Raw genomic sequence first — 13,373 nt, 5'->3', positions numbered from 1 at the left:
AAAGGGCAATAATATATTCAACTTATACTTAAATGGCTCAGAAAAAATGTTTCCTCGAATACATGTATGTATATGTAAATGCACAGACACAGAGAGCACGAGAGAGAGAAGAGAGCAAATGATAAAGCAAATGGAATAAAATGTTAGGAGATGATAAAGGGTTTTCAGCAATTCTTTATACTATTCTTATTCTTGCAACTTTATTGTTAAATAACATTTTTAAAAGTGTGGAAAAATGCACATACCCTTTGACCCATAACTTTCCCTTTTAGGATATAAAACCATTTGTCAACTCTTGCTACAGACGAAAAAGAATGAAGCATCTCTATGTGGTCTGACTGGGCCCATCTCTAAAATATATAATTTAGTTTAGAAAGCAACATTGAGTATTTACTACTTTTACCCTATTTACTTCCAATTAGAATCTAAGGGGACCTATTTGTGTGTCGGTGATTTTTCTTTTTTTTTTTTTTTTTTTTTGGCTGCACTGCACAGCACGTGGGATCTTAATTCCCTGACCAGGGATCAAACCCATGCCCCCTGCATTGGGAGCACAGAGTCTTAACCAGGGAAGTCCCTGTGTGTCAGTAATATTAAGTTCAATCCTCTTTTCAGAACTCCTGGGCTGATTTAGCCCCAATGATAAGGTCTGTTCAGAAGATGTGGCACATGGTTACCAAGGACAGACAGCCCACTCAGTCCCCTTCATCTTGGCTTCGCTGAACCACACTTGCCTTCAGAGTCACAGCAAAGTCCCACCCCCATCTTCTTCAGCAGGACATCTGTTACTGTGCTTGCCTTTGGTCCCAGTACTGTTTTGATGATTCTCTTTGCCTGGTTTCGTCCTCCTGGGGCCCTGTAGTATCTTCTGGGTGGGGATGAGGACATTCCTTAGTCAGATCTGAACCAGCTTCTCTAGTTGTGTGGGGCAGGAGAGAAAAGTAAAATTATGTGCTCAATTATACCTATTCTCAACTGCTTTGAGCCCTTCACAGCTTCCTTCCTAGTGGTCCACTTCAGCAAAACCACCTGGGCTAAATCATCTATGGGTGCCACACAGGACTGAGTGAATGAATAAAAAGAGGTGTAAGGCTACCACAACTTTCATGAAATTCACTTTCCAGGTTGTACTTTGCCTTTTACTGTTTGCATCAGTTTTTCAATTATAATTAATTTCCTAAAAATAGAGTAGATTGTCAACAAGAAGCCCTTACAAGGCCAATGGTCTGAATGATAAAGTTCGTCTGTAAATGTTTCACCTTGAGGCAGCAAGATGCATTTACTTTATATTTTACATTTCTTCAATGACATTGCATATTTTTTCGTGTTATATTGTATTTCTTCTTTGGTGAGTTGTCTGTTGATGTTCTTTACCTATTTTTGTTTTGGAGTGGTAGTCTTCGTAAAAACTATAAGTTAAGATAATAATGACATCATATCCAGTGTTCTGTCCATCCTGAAAAAATGGCCCCTAAAATGTCAATAATTTGGTTCTGCTCTCTCTCCCTTTCCCTCCTTCCTTCCTTGTGGTACAGTAGAAAGGGCACTAAATTTGGAGGCCTAAAACGCAGGTTCATTGCTGAGTCCCTGGGATTTATCTACTTACATATAAAGTGAAGGGGCTGGATTAACTGGTCAGCAAGGCCTTAGATGTCTAAAATTCTTTAGTCTTTTTCTATTCCCTCCCCACTCATCACCAGCCTCATTCTACCTATGATGGTAAGATGACTTAACTGTGAGTTAATTATAGGACTTTTTTTTAGTAGCCATAAATCACTGGTGATGTAAAAATCAAAGGAAGAAGTACAGAGAAAAGAAATGGTCCTTCATGCCCTCAGAAGTTTCAGTTTCTTTGTAAATGATAAAATTAGTTAAGATTCTACCATCTCAGGGTCAGACTTTGGCTCTGTTGAGGATGTTAATGGCATTATTGCAAACAAATAGCTTCAAAGCAAATAACCAAATATTGACTAAAGCAGACACAGTCCAAAATTTTGGTTTATTTGGTAGTGCAAATGAATAAGCTAGTCACATCAGCTCTGATCCTCCCACTTCTTGTACCAATCCTCTTCAATATTCTGATTTCCACACACTTGCCCTCAGCCAACTTACTTCTAAAAAGACAAAATTTAAATAATCAATTTGTGCATTGCTAAAGCAAAGCTGGTTTAGAATGTTTTAGTTTTATCATCAAAAGGGCCACTACTTTGCATTTTCTAGTATCCCCCATCCTAATATCTGCTATTTTCTTAGAAATTCAATTTTTTCTTTCAAAGATCTGGCTCCCCCAAAAATATAAGTACAATTTTTTTTTTTTTTTTTTACAAATGGTGAGGGGAGAAATCCACTCAAAATTCTACCATTCTAGTACAACTATTGCTTGTTTGTTTCTCCATATTCCCTTCATTTTGTTCATGTTCATGCACAATTTTAGAGTCACAGTCGGGTGATACACCCTGACTATGTATCACCATCAAACATTTTCCATGTTGCTACATAGAAGTCATTATCATTAACAGTTGCAACATAATTCATAGAGTAGATCAACATCATTTATTTAACCACTTCTATAGTTGGGGGCATTTGACTCCAAAGTTTTACTCTTTTACAGTAATGGTATCGTGAAGATCTTCATGCATAAAGCTTTTTCTTAGAGGTCATTAGGCAAGGTCCTAGGGAATGAGATTCTGGGTTAAGTGGTGTGACTATATTTGGCTTTTTTTAAAAATTTATTTATTTTATTTATCTTTGGCTTCGTTGGGTCTTCATTGCTGTGCGCGGGCTTTCTCTAGTTGCGGCGAGTGGGGGCTACTCTTCATTGTCGTGCACGGTCTTCTCATCGCGGTGGCTTCTCTTGCTGTGGAGCACAGGCTCTACGGCGCATGGGCTTCAGTATTATCTTTTAATTCATACACAAAAACGGAGATGTAGAAAGCCCTTGGCCTTCCAACAACAACAAACCCCACTGCTGTGGTATAATAGATATAGGAAAAAGTCTGAAAGAACACAAAATCAAATGCAGTCGTCCCTCAGTACCTGCAGGGGATTGGTTCCAGGACCCCTCTTGGATACCAAATTCCAGGGATGCTTAAGTCCCTTATATAAAATGGTGTACATTCTCCTATATACTTTAAATCTTTAAATAAGATTACTTATAATATCTAATACAATGTAAATGCTATGTAAATAGTTGTGAATACTATGTAAATAGTTGCCAGGCATGCGGCAAATTCAAGTTTTGCATTTTGGAACTTCCTGGAATTTTTTTTCCCGGAATATTTTCCATCCACAGTTGGTTGAATTCGCAGATACAGAACCGTAGACATGGAAGGCCAACAATACTATACTAGAAAGTAAAACAAGATCCACTATATATATAGGCTTTTGCAACTTGCTTTTTATGTAGCTTCTAAATATATACTTTTCAATAGGAAATATTTACAGCATACATAAAGTTATAGGAACTCACCAACCAGCTTTACCTTTTTTTAATATTTATTTGTTTATTTATTTTTATTTGGTTGTGCTGGGTCTTAGTTGTGGCAGGCGGGCTCCTTAGTTTTGGCACGTGAACTCTTAGTTGCGGCATGCATGTGGGATCTAGTTCCCTGACCAGGGATCGAACCCAGGGCCCCTCCATTGGGAGCGCAGTCTTAACCACTGCGCGACCAGGGAAGTCCCCAACCAACTTTATCTAACGTTTTGCAATATTTGCTTTAGATTTAAAAATATAGGGCTTCCCTGGTGGCGCAGTGGTTGAGAGTCCATCTGCCGATGCAGGGGACGCGGTTTCGTGCCCCAGTTTGGGAAGATCCCACATGCCGCGGAGCGGCTGGGCCCGTGAGCCATGGCCGCTGAGCCTGCGCGTCCGGAGCCTGTGCTCCGCAACGGGAGAGACCACAACAGTGAGGGGCCCGCGTACCAATATAAATAAATAAATAAATAAAAATTTTTTTAAATTAAAAAAAATAAAAATATAGAGAGTTGAAGCCCCTCGTGTGCCCCCATTATCTGTTTCCCTCCCTCGCTTCATAGAGATAAATCATATCCTGAATTGGCTATATATCATTTCAATGCGTGTTTTTATATTTTTATTACATAAGTATGTTTCAATAAAATATATTTACCTTATTCAATTCTAAAACGCATGCTTTTTCATATTATATCTCTAAAACTGGGATGCACCTTACAATCCACAATAAAGCACTACATCACAATTTAACCTGCAGGTTTTCCCCTTCGTCAGTGTACATAAAATGGGGGTGCATCTCAGCAACAGTGTTTTAGATTCTATGAAATGTGGTAATATTTTTTCCTTAGTTTTTTTTTAATGAAATGTAAATGGTATCATGTTAAACATTCTACAACTTCATATTTTCAACCAATACTATGAGATTTACCAATACTGTTACATGTATGCGGCATCTTTAAATGTTCTTAACTCACCACTACACACCACAAGATTAGGAGTCCTCTAGGTAAGGAGCAAGTCCTATGCTAGCTAGTGAAAATGGCAACCATTATTGCTCAAATGTGTGTGCTTGGCTAAAAAAAGAAAAGGAGTTAACGAGATGGAAATAAGAAAAAAGGGAAGGAAAGAAGATAAACGGAAGACGCTTCCTTGATACGTAAGTAGCTGGGAACAGCAGACAACTGCATAACTAAACATGATGATTCAAGAATAAAAATGATGACAGGAGGAAGGAACCGCGGGGAAGGACTTGCGTGAGACCTGTGCGGCCAGGCCGGGGCTCATGGCCGCCTCCAGGACGCTCAGCACTTTCCGTCTCCTGCCGTTACCCACAATTTGAGAAATCATTAAGTTGTTTAGACTGCAAGCCGTGAAGCAGCTATCCCAGAATTTTCTCTTGGACTTGAGGCTGACAGATAAAATTGTAAGGAAAGCTGGCAGTCTGACAAATGCTTATGTTTATGAAGTGGGCCCTGGGCCTGGGGGAATCACAAGATCCATTCTCAATGCCGGTGTTGCTGAACTTCTGGCGGTTGAAAAGGATAGTCAATTTATTCCTGGATTACAGATGCTTTCTGATGCAGCATCTGGAAAACTGAGAATTGTCCATGGAGATGTCTTGACATTTAAGATAGAAAGGGCTTTTCCAGAAAGTCTCAAAAGACAGTGGGAGGATGATCTTCCAAATGTACATATTATTGGAAATCTGCCTTTTAGTGTATCAACTCCACTGATTATCACATGGCTTGAAAATGTTTCTCATAGAAATGGACCTTTTGCTTATGGCAGAACCCAGATGACTTTTCAAAAGGAAGTGGCAGAGAGACTTACAGCCAGTACGGGAAGCAAGCAGCGTAGTCGCCTCTCCATCATGGCCCAGTACCTCTGCGACGTTCAGCACATCTTGACAATTCCAGGTCAGGCTTTCATCCCCAAACCAGAGGTGGACTCGGGGGTGGTGCATTTCACCCCCCTGACCCGGCCCAGGATAGGGCAGCCATTCAGGCTGGTGGAGAGAGTCGTTCAGAATGCCTTTCAGTTCCGAAGGAAATACTGCCATTGAGGGCTTGGAATGTTATTCTCTGAAGCTCGGCGATTAGAAAGCACTGGGAAACTGTTACGCCTGGCAGATGTGGACCCTACTCTTCGACCCACCCAGCTCTCTGTGTTACATTTTAAGAGCCTCTGTGATGCATACCGAAAAATGTGTGATGAAGACCCACACCACTTTGCTTACAATTTCAGAGAAGAACTCAAGCAAAAATCAGAAAAAAGGGGATGACAAGGAGAGTTACAGACTGTAGCTGCTACTTCAGGGGCTGGCAGCCAACTGGATGTTGATTTTCACAGTGTTGAACTTCTCATATGTGTGCTCCCCAGGTGTGACTTATTTCCCCTTTTACAGCTTGGTAAAGAGAATAAATATCATCAAATAAATTTAAAAGTGAAATCAGCAACTTAACCCATATCTGAATTAGACCTGTATTACGCCTTTCCATGGCTCTCTGTTTCATAAAAACACTCCCCGTTGACAACCGACGTTAAGCTCTGGACGCTGAATTCTCACTCGAGAACGGAGCTGAGATCAAGGTTGGCATTTTCCGATTGACTGTCCAGGGACTGGTGACGCATCTGCGCCTTCAGCAGAGTTCCCCTGTCCCTCTTGGTGCTGTTGGCTTTTCGTTTGATGGCGCAGAAGTGCCCCCGGACCAGCTTGGGCTGCCCGTCCTTGCCGGGCGGCTGCTGAGCCGGCCGAGCGTCCGGGTCCTCCGAGATCCTCAGTCTCTGGAACTGGATCTCCATGTCTGTGGTAGGGCTGCCCTGCTTCCCAGTCTGGTGGTGGTCCTCCTCGTCGTCGCTCAGAATGTCGCTCTCCTTGATGAGACTGTCGGAGAAGTCGGCCAGGCCCTCGTGGGGGTGTTTCTGGGCATCCTGTCTGCTCCCGGCCGGGGGGCAGCTGCTGCTCTGGGTACCACTGCTCAGGCTGCCCTCATCCGAGTCCAGCGAGCTGCCCTTGCCCGGCTCCCCGGGCCACTCGCTGCTGGAGGAATTCTTAAGGACTTTTAAGGACCTGGATGAAGCTGCAGTGAGAAAAGCACATTTTCCCTTATGATAGAGGAACCAATTCCACAATGTGTTCATTTTTGCCTCGTAGGTTATCAGATTTAACATCTTAATTAAAATTTTATCACCTCACTTCAATCCTGGGACTATCCTGGGACTTGGGCAAAAAAAAGTGTAGATACTGCAAATATGGACATTTTTTATTTATGCTTATTTGAAATTTTAAGTTGGAATTTGGCATTTTTAGAGGACCAATTACCAGAGCTTAATTACTGAGAACAATAAGCTATAAACTATCGTAAGGGCTAGGATTCCTATTACTAATGAATAAATTTAAAAGTCAGTTTTACAGGGCTTCCCTGGTGGCGCAGTGGTTGAGAGTCCGCCTGACGATGCAGGGGACACGGGTTCGTGCCCCGGTCTGGGAAGATCCCACATGCCACGAGGCGGCTGGGCCCGTGAGCCATGGCCGCTGAGCCTGCGCGTCCGGAGCCTTTGCTCCGCAACGGGAGAGGCCACAACAGTGAGAGGCCCGCGTACCGCAAAAAAAAAAAAAAAAAAAAAAGAAAAAAAAAAAAAGTCAGTTTTACAGCTAATTAATGAATAAATTAGCTCTTGCTAATGAATAAATTTAAAAGTCAGTTGCTAATAAAATCTAGGTTCCTTTCTTTCACTAAAGTACTTTGTAGTTTGAGAACTAAGATTACACCATATTTCTCTGCCCACCTTCTCACCTGTTTATTTCCCTTGCTGCTCAATTAAAAGTACTAAAATGCTTTTTCTCTCTCAAAAAAAAAAAAAAAAAAAAAAAACGATGACAGGAGGAACTGTTCCCTGGAAATCTGTGCTGTTGCTACTCCAGAACCCAGCTGGAGATGCAGTCTGCTCATGTCAACCAAGCAGGCACTAAGACCCCAGGCCCCACCCGCCTTTACCCAGCCAACTCTGCTCACTGACTCCAAGGGGGCCCAAAACCAGCATCAGGACAGGGCAGGCCCCAGGGACGGAGAGATGACAAACAAGTGGCATTTACGCAACAGGGACTGCAGTCTCAGTCTGCTTCCTCTGCTTCTGCTCCTCCCTGCCCCTCCATCCCACCTCCTCTCTCCACTCCCCTCCCCTGCTCATTTATGTTTCTCCTTTCTATTACTTTACTCGAGGAAGTCTACTCGAAGACCTGTGTCCACTGTCTGTCTGTCTGCTCTCCTACACACAGACACACACGCACAATCATTCAGTGAAAAGCCATGATGATCACTCAGTACTAGATTTTACTGATGAGACATAAGAAAATTTCCATTACTGGTTCCTGAAGCCAAACTCCAGTTTTAGCTTATTCGGAGTTTTAAAAGGTAAGAAAATAATAGGACTAGAGTTCCTAATAGCTTTTTCTTTTCTCTTTCCATATGATACAAAAATACCTTGGTGGAGACAGATTTTATTTCTAAAAAGAGCCTCAGTGGCCAAACACACATACAGAGTCCTTACCTTCCAGAATCAGAGGCGTACTGTGATAAGTAGCAATATAATACGTCCCTGTAAGAATTAACACTTAGATCGTATTTTGCCCCTTTATCTCCATTTAACCACAAGCTTATGACACTAGTTTATCTAATAGCAGCTAACAGAAACACCCATATTTATGCATATTTCTTAAAAAATAAAAGTATTACTGAATTCATTAATAAATGTACCTTTAAAGAAAAACAGAATTCCTCAATTAATTTATTAATAAACTATATCTTTTTACCTGTAAGAAAGATAATATTTTAACCTCTAGTGTATTTTATTTAGTATAAGGTAATAGAACTAAACAGTCCCCAACCATTTTACTGATTTTCTTTCTCCAAAACATTCTGTAAGCCATAAACTCTGCAGGTATTCTGGTGTTTTGGAGCATTCTGCAACTTCAGTTCCTGTTACTTGCTGACATATTTGATGTGTATTTGAACATAAATTATTGGAACATTCTTTCAACTGTCAAGTTTGATTGACTCACTTTCTGTCAAGTTATCCTAATTAACCCACAGCCTTCAAGCTTTGGGATTATTGCTGTCAATTCTGTACAGCCATTTGTTTAATGCACAGTCTGCTCTAATACCTTCCATGGTCAACCTGCAAATATAAACCCTTTTTGATTTTTACTCATTAACTAGACATTGGAAAGTGCCATGCCGTATAATCTGTATTAATGAGTGAATACAAGTTTTGCCTACTTCATATGAAGCATTCAGAAAGAACTTATTAAACAAATAAATCCTCTCAGTGAAGGACTTTCAGTTGTTCAAAAACTTCACTGAATGCCCACTATGTGTCAAGCACTGTGCTGGACAGTAGAGATATAATTGTAAACAAGGCAGACATAGATAGCCCCCGCTCTCATGGGCCTTATACATTTAGTAAGGAAGACAGACATTAACACATAATTACAACCAAACAGAGAGAAAGCTAATGCCACAATTTGTGCCTTGCACAGCACCTGCCAAAGTCAAGCTCAGTACATACTGTTATCACTACCTCAATTTCAAAAATACAAATAGTCTACCCAGTAAAGAACTATGTTAAAGTTATAAATCAGGAGTGATACAAAGGGAGGAAAAGAGATGATAGTCATGCTTCAAATTTAAATTGTGGTACAGTGGTGATGGATGCACAACACTGTGAATGTACTTAATGCCACTGAAGTGTACACTTAAAAATGGTTAACATGATAGATTTTGTTATATATATTTTACTACAATAAAATAAACAGCATTTAAAAATCGTATTAGGTTGTTAAATGTTGAATCAACTTCACCAAAGACATAGCACGTGAGTACTTCCGCATCTCAGAATGGTGCATAAAAGGTGGAGAGAAGAGAAAGCCATACAGCACACAGCTGAAAGCAGACAGAAAATGTGAAACTACTTTGCTTCAATTCTCTTCTAACCTTACTGAATTGTTCAGTTCACCTGCTCTGCTCACACAGCCTGTAGAGCACAGCTGAGACGGAAAAAAAGAAAAAAAGAAAAAAAAAAACAGCCACAACCTTAGAAACGGGTTTCACTACAAATGCACAATTTCCAATATTTCCAATCTCGGTTCAGTTCTCAGAGCTCTTCTCAATCCTTTTCCTTAACAGTAATCAGCTCCCAAACCTTTGCCACTCTCTCAAATCTGCTGTTAAATCCCATGTTATGCTTAACACACACCCTCCTTCTCAGAGAAAGCAAAAGCCCCCTCAGTTTCCTGATCCTCGCCAACCCTACCCCTCCATTTGTTTCCGTTCTTACTTTCCCCTCTCCAGGTCCTGAATAGGTGGCATCTCTGGCAAATGCACTGCCCCCCACCCCTCACCAGCAGCAGCAGCTGTGCTCTGAATTCCCGCATCTGTGACCTGCTCATGAATCTTATTCCATCAACTAGCCACTTGGTAACTCGACCTTCTCCCTCTGTACAGGCTCCTTCTCCTCAAGCTACTCCCATGTTTAAAAAAAATTGTTATTCCCCCCACCCCTGACCCTAATCCTCTTCTAGCTACCACCCTATTTCTCCCCTTTCTCACTTCTAAGCTTGCACCACCATCCCTACCTCCCAGTCACTGCTCCACTCCCTGCACACCCAGGCCAATGAGTGTACGCTAGCTGAAGACATCAGTTATTTCCCAATGACTCATTTCAATGGACCCTCTTCAGTTTTTTTTAAAAATAGAAAATCTCAGCCATATTTGACTTTCTTGATTGGCAGTACCACCATTCACCTAAAATCACCCAAGTGAAAAACCTGCCTTTCCAGAGTCCTTGCATACTATTTCACCTCCTCATTCAGTCACACACACACACGTACACACACAAAAATACATAGTATTATCCTCTTGTTAAATTAAAAAATACAGGTAAGCTTATAGAATAAAATGAAAATTAAAATAAGGTGCACGAGATACAAAAACATATGTCCACACAAAGACTTGCACGCAAATGCTCATAGCAGCACTATTCATAGCAGGCAAAAGCTGGAAACAACCCAAATGTCCATCAACATGTGAATGGATAAAAAATTGTAGTACAGGCATGCAACGGAATACTACTCAGCAATAAAAAGGACTGAACTGCTAGTACAGTTGTCCCTCAGTATCTAAGAGGAGTTGGTTCCAGCAACCCAGCAGATACCAAAGTCTGCAGATGCTCAAGTCCCTTATATAAAGTGACGAAGTATTTGCATATAACCTATTCACATCCTCTTGTATACATACTTTAAACCATCTCTAGGTTGTAACCCAGCAGGACCCTCTGGGGCCTTCCCGGGACAGATCCCTCCCCCATATCCTCTGCTTTAGCTCCTCTCTGAAGTGCAGATAATGGTGTCTGACACACATTTCCTGAGTTATTTTACAGATGCTAAAGCCGCCACCAAATGGAAGAAATTAACTACTTGACCATGAGCATGTAGCCCCCAGGCCTAATGGCACCTGAGGATTGATAATGTTAACCCCTGTGACCCTGCCCTGTTACCTCACCATCAACCAATCAGAGAGTTGTACATGAGCTGATCACACACCCTGGGACTCCCCTCCCACACCTGGCTTTTAAAAATGTTTCGCTGAAACCGATGGGGAGTTTAGGCGTTTTGACACAAGCTGTCCTAGACTCCTTGCTTGAGTCTCTGCAATAAACGCTGCGCTCTCCTTCACCACAACCCAGTGTCAGTGGATTGGCTTTACCACCTGCCCCCGGCAGACCCAATTTGGTTCAGTAACAGGTTACTTATAATACCTAATGTAAATACTATGTAAACAGTTGCCAGCATGTGGCAAATTACAGTTCCGCTTTTTGGAGCTTTCTGGAATTTTTTTTCTTTATATTTTCTATCTGTGGTTGGTTGAACCCAGGATAGCGAAACCATGGATATGGAGGGCCAACTGCATATGCAACAACATGGTAGAGTCTCAAAAGCATCATGCTGAGTGAAAGCTAGACACAGAAGAAAACATACTGTGGGATTCCATTTATAGAAAATTTTAGAAAAAGCAAAACTATAATGACAGAAAGCAGATCAACAGTTGTCAGGGGCAGAGGTTCCAGGGATAGACTGGCTGCAAAGGGGCATGCAGCAACATCGTGGGGTGATGGAAGGCCCTGTATCATGACTGCAGTGGTGATTACATTACCTTATACATTTGTCAAAACTCATCAAATTGTAGACTTAAAATGGTGAATTTTATCATATGTAAATTATCCCTCAATAAAGCTGACTTTCAAAAGTTAAAGTGAGTCTTCTAAAATGCATCCTAGGGACTTCCCTTGTGGCGCAGTGCTCAAGAATGTGCCTGCCAATGCAGGGGACACAGGTTCGAGCTCTGGTCCAGGAAGATCCCACATGCCGTGGAATAACTAAGCTCATGTGCCACAACTACTGAGCCTGTGCTCTAGAGCCCACGAGCCACAACTACTGAGCCCGCATGCCACAACTACTGAAGCCTGCACACCTAGAGCCCGTGTTCCGCAACAAGGGAAGCCACCGCAATGAGAAGCCCACGTACCGCAACGAAGAGTAGCCCCTGCTCGCCACAACCAGAGAAAACCCATGAGCAGCAACGAAGACCCAAAGCAGCCAAAAATAAATAAATTTTAAAAATAAAAAATATTTAAAAATAAAAAATAAAATGCATTCTACTAAAGATTTCTGTGTCTGCATTTGCTTTCCATAGCCTTAATTGATATTTTAGTTCTATGGTAATTCAGTCCTATATAGAGTATTGTGTTTCTCATAATAATACAAATCCTTCTCTAACTGACTGGAAACAATACATAGAATTCTGTTTTATTTCCAGAAACCTTATCAAGGCAACAATTAAGTGTGTGAATTTTATTATTATCAAAATAGGAGTATCCTGATTGTGATAAATAAGTAGTATGTCTCTGATTCCACCTGCATAGCAATTTCATTGACTCTCAAAAAGGTTCTTTGGGAACCTCTTGAATGAAGACCTCAAACTCCAAAAGGTGAACACTGGTCTGTCTTTGAGACACTGTACCCATGTGGAAAACATGAGACAAGGACTTCCTCCTTATTTTATTCCCTTGGGATCGAAATGTGTACTTTTCTTTATTCCCATCCCACCGCTAGCACCTAATAAATACAGTCGTTTACGCTGACTCCTTCAAAATATTTAAGGCATAAATAAATGGAACTGCTGTCAGCAAAAGACTCACTTCCTAAACAATCTATATTCAAACCAATTTTATAATGTTATCAATTTGCCTAATCCTAACAATTTGACTTCCCTGGTGGTCCAGTGGTTAAGACTTTGCCTTCCAATGCAAGGGGTGCAGGTTCAATCCCTGGTTGGGGAGCTAAGATCCCACATGCCTCGTGGCCAAAAAACCAAAACATAAAACAGAAGCAATACTGTAACAAATTCAATAAAGACTTTAAAAATGATCCACATCAAAAAAAATCTTAAAAAAAAAAAATTCTTGTCTAGTCCTAGTAACCAGAAATATATACACAAGTTGCAAGCCTTAACCTGTTAAGGCAGTTCTGTGAATCCTTAGCTGGGGTAAACCTATGAATGCTTACCACAAGATAGTGTATTAAAAACCACAAGATAGTGTATTAATGTATGTTCCCTGTGGTTCCACATACAGTTTCCAGAGTTACAGAATGATCATGCTATAATGCAGGGGAGAAAAGGGTGAAGGCAACTAGTTTCCATTCACTTATAATTAGTCTTACAAAGGCTGATTAATTATGACAGTTCCACTAACTCACTGACTTGCTTTCCAGAAATTAAGGATATTTCCAGCTAAACAGAGTAATTATCCAAAGATTAGTGGCTGGTGATTAATTTATCCTCTT

At 41.0% G+C, this 13,373-nt stretch overlaps 1 protein-coding gene and 1 pseudogene across 1 annotated transcript in view; one reads left to right on the top strand and one right to left on the bottom strand.

Annotated features, from left to right (window-relative positions):
• SLC16A10 (solute carrier family 16 member 10) overlaps window positions 1-13,373 on the bottom strand; it is a 145,712-nt gene that overhangs the window by 114,666 nt on the left and 17,673 nt on the right. The gene's annotated exons all lie outside the window — the stretch shown is intronic.
• On the top strand, window positions 4,521-6,153 carry LOC111168844 (mitochondrial dimethyladenosine transferase 1 pseudogene; annotated as a pseudogene).

Source organism: Delphinapterus leucas, chromosome 12 (genome assembly GCF_059928025.1).
Source record: "Delphinapterus leucas isolate spDelLeu-1000000601 "Yukka" chromosome 12, BTC_Dleu_Yukka2, whole genome shotgun sequence".
Taxonomy (NCBI): domain Eukaryota; kingdom Metazoa; phylum Chordata; class Mammalia; order Artiodactyla; family Monodontidae; genus Delphinapterus; species Delphinapterus leucas.
The sequence above is the reverse complement of the archived record's forward strand: the minus strand, read 5'-3'. Positions and strand labels throughout refer to the sequence as shown.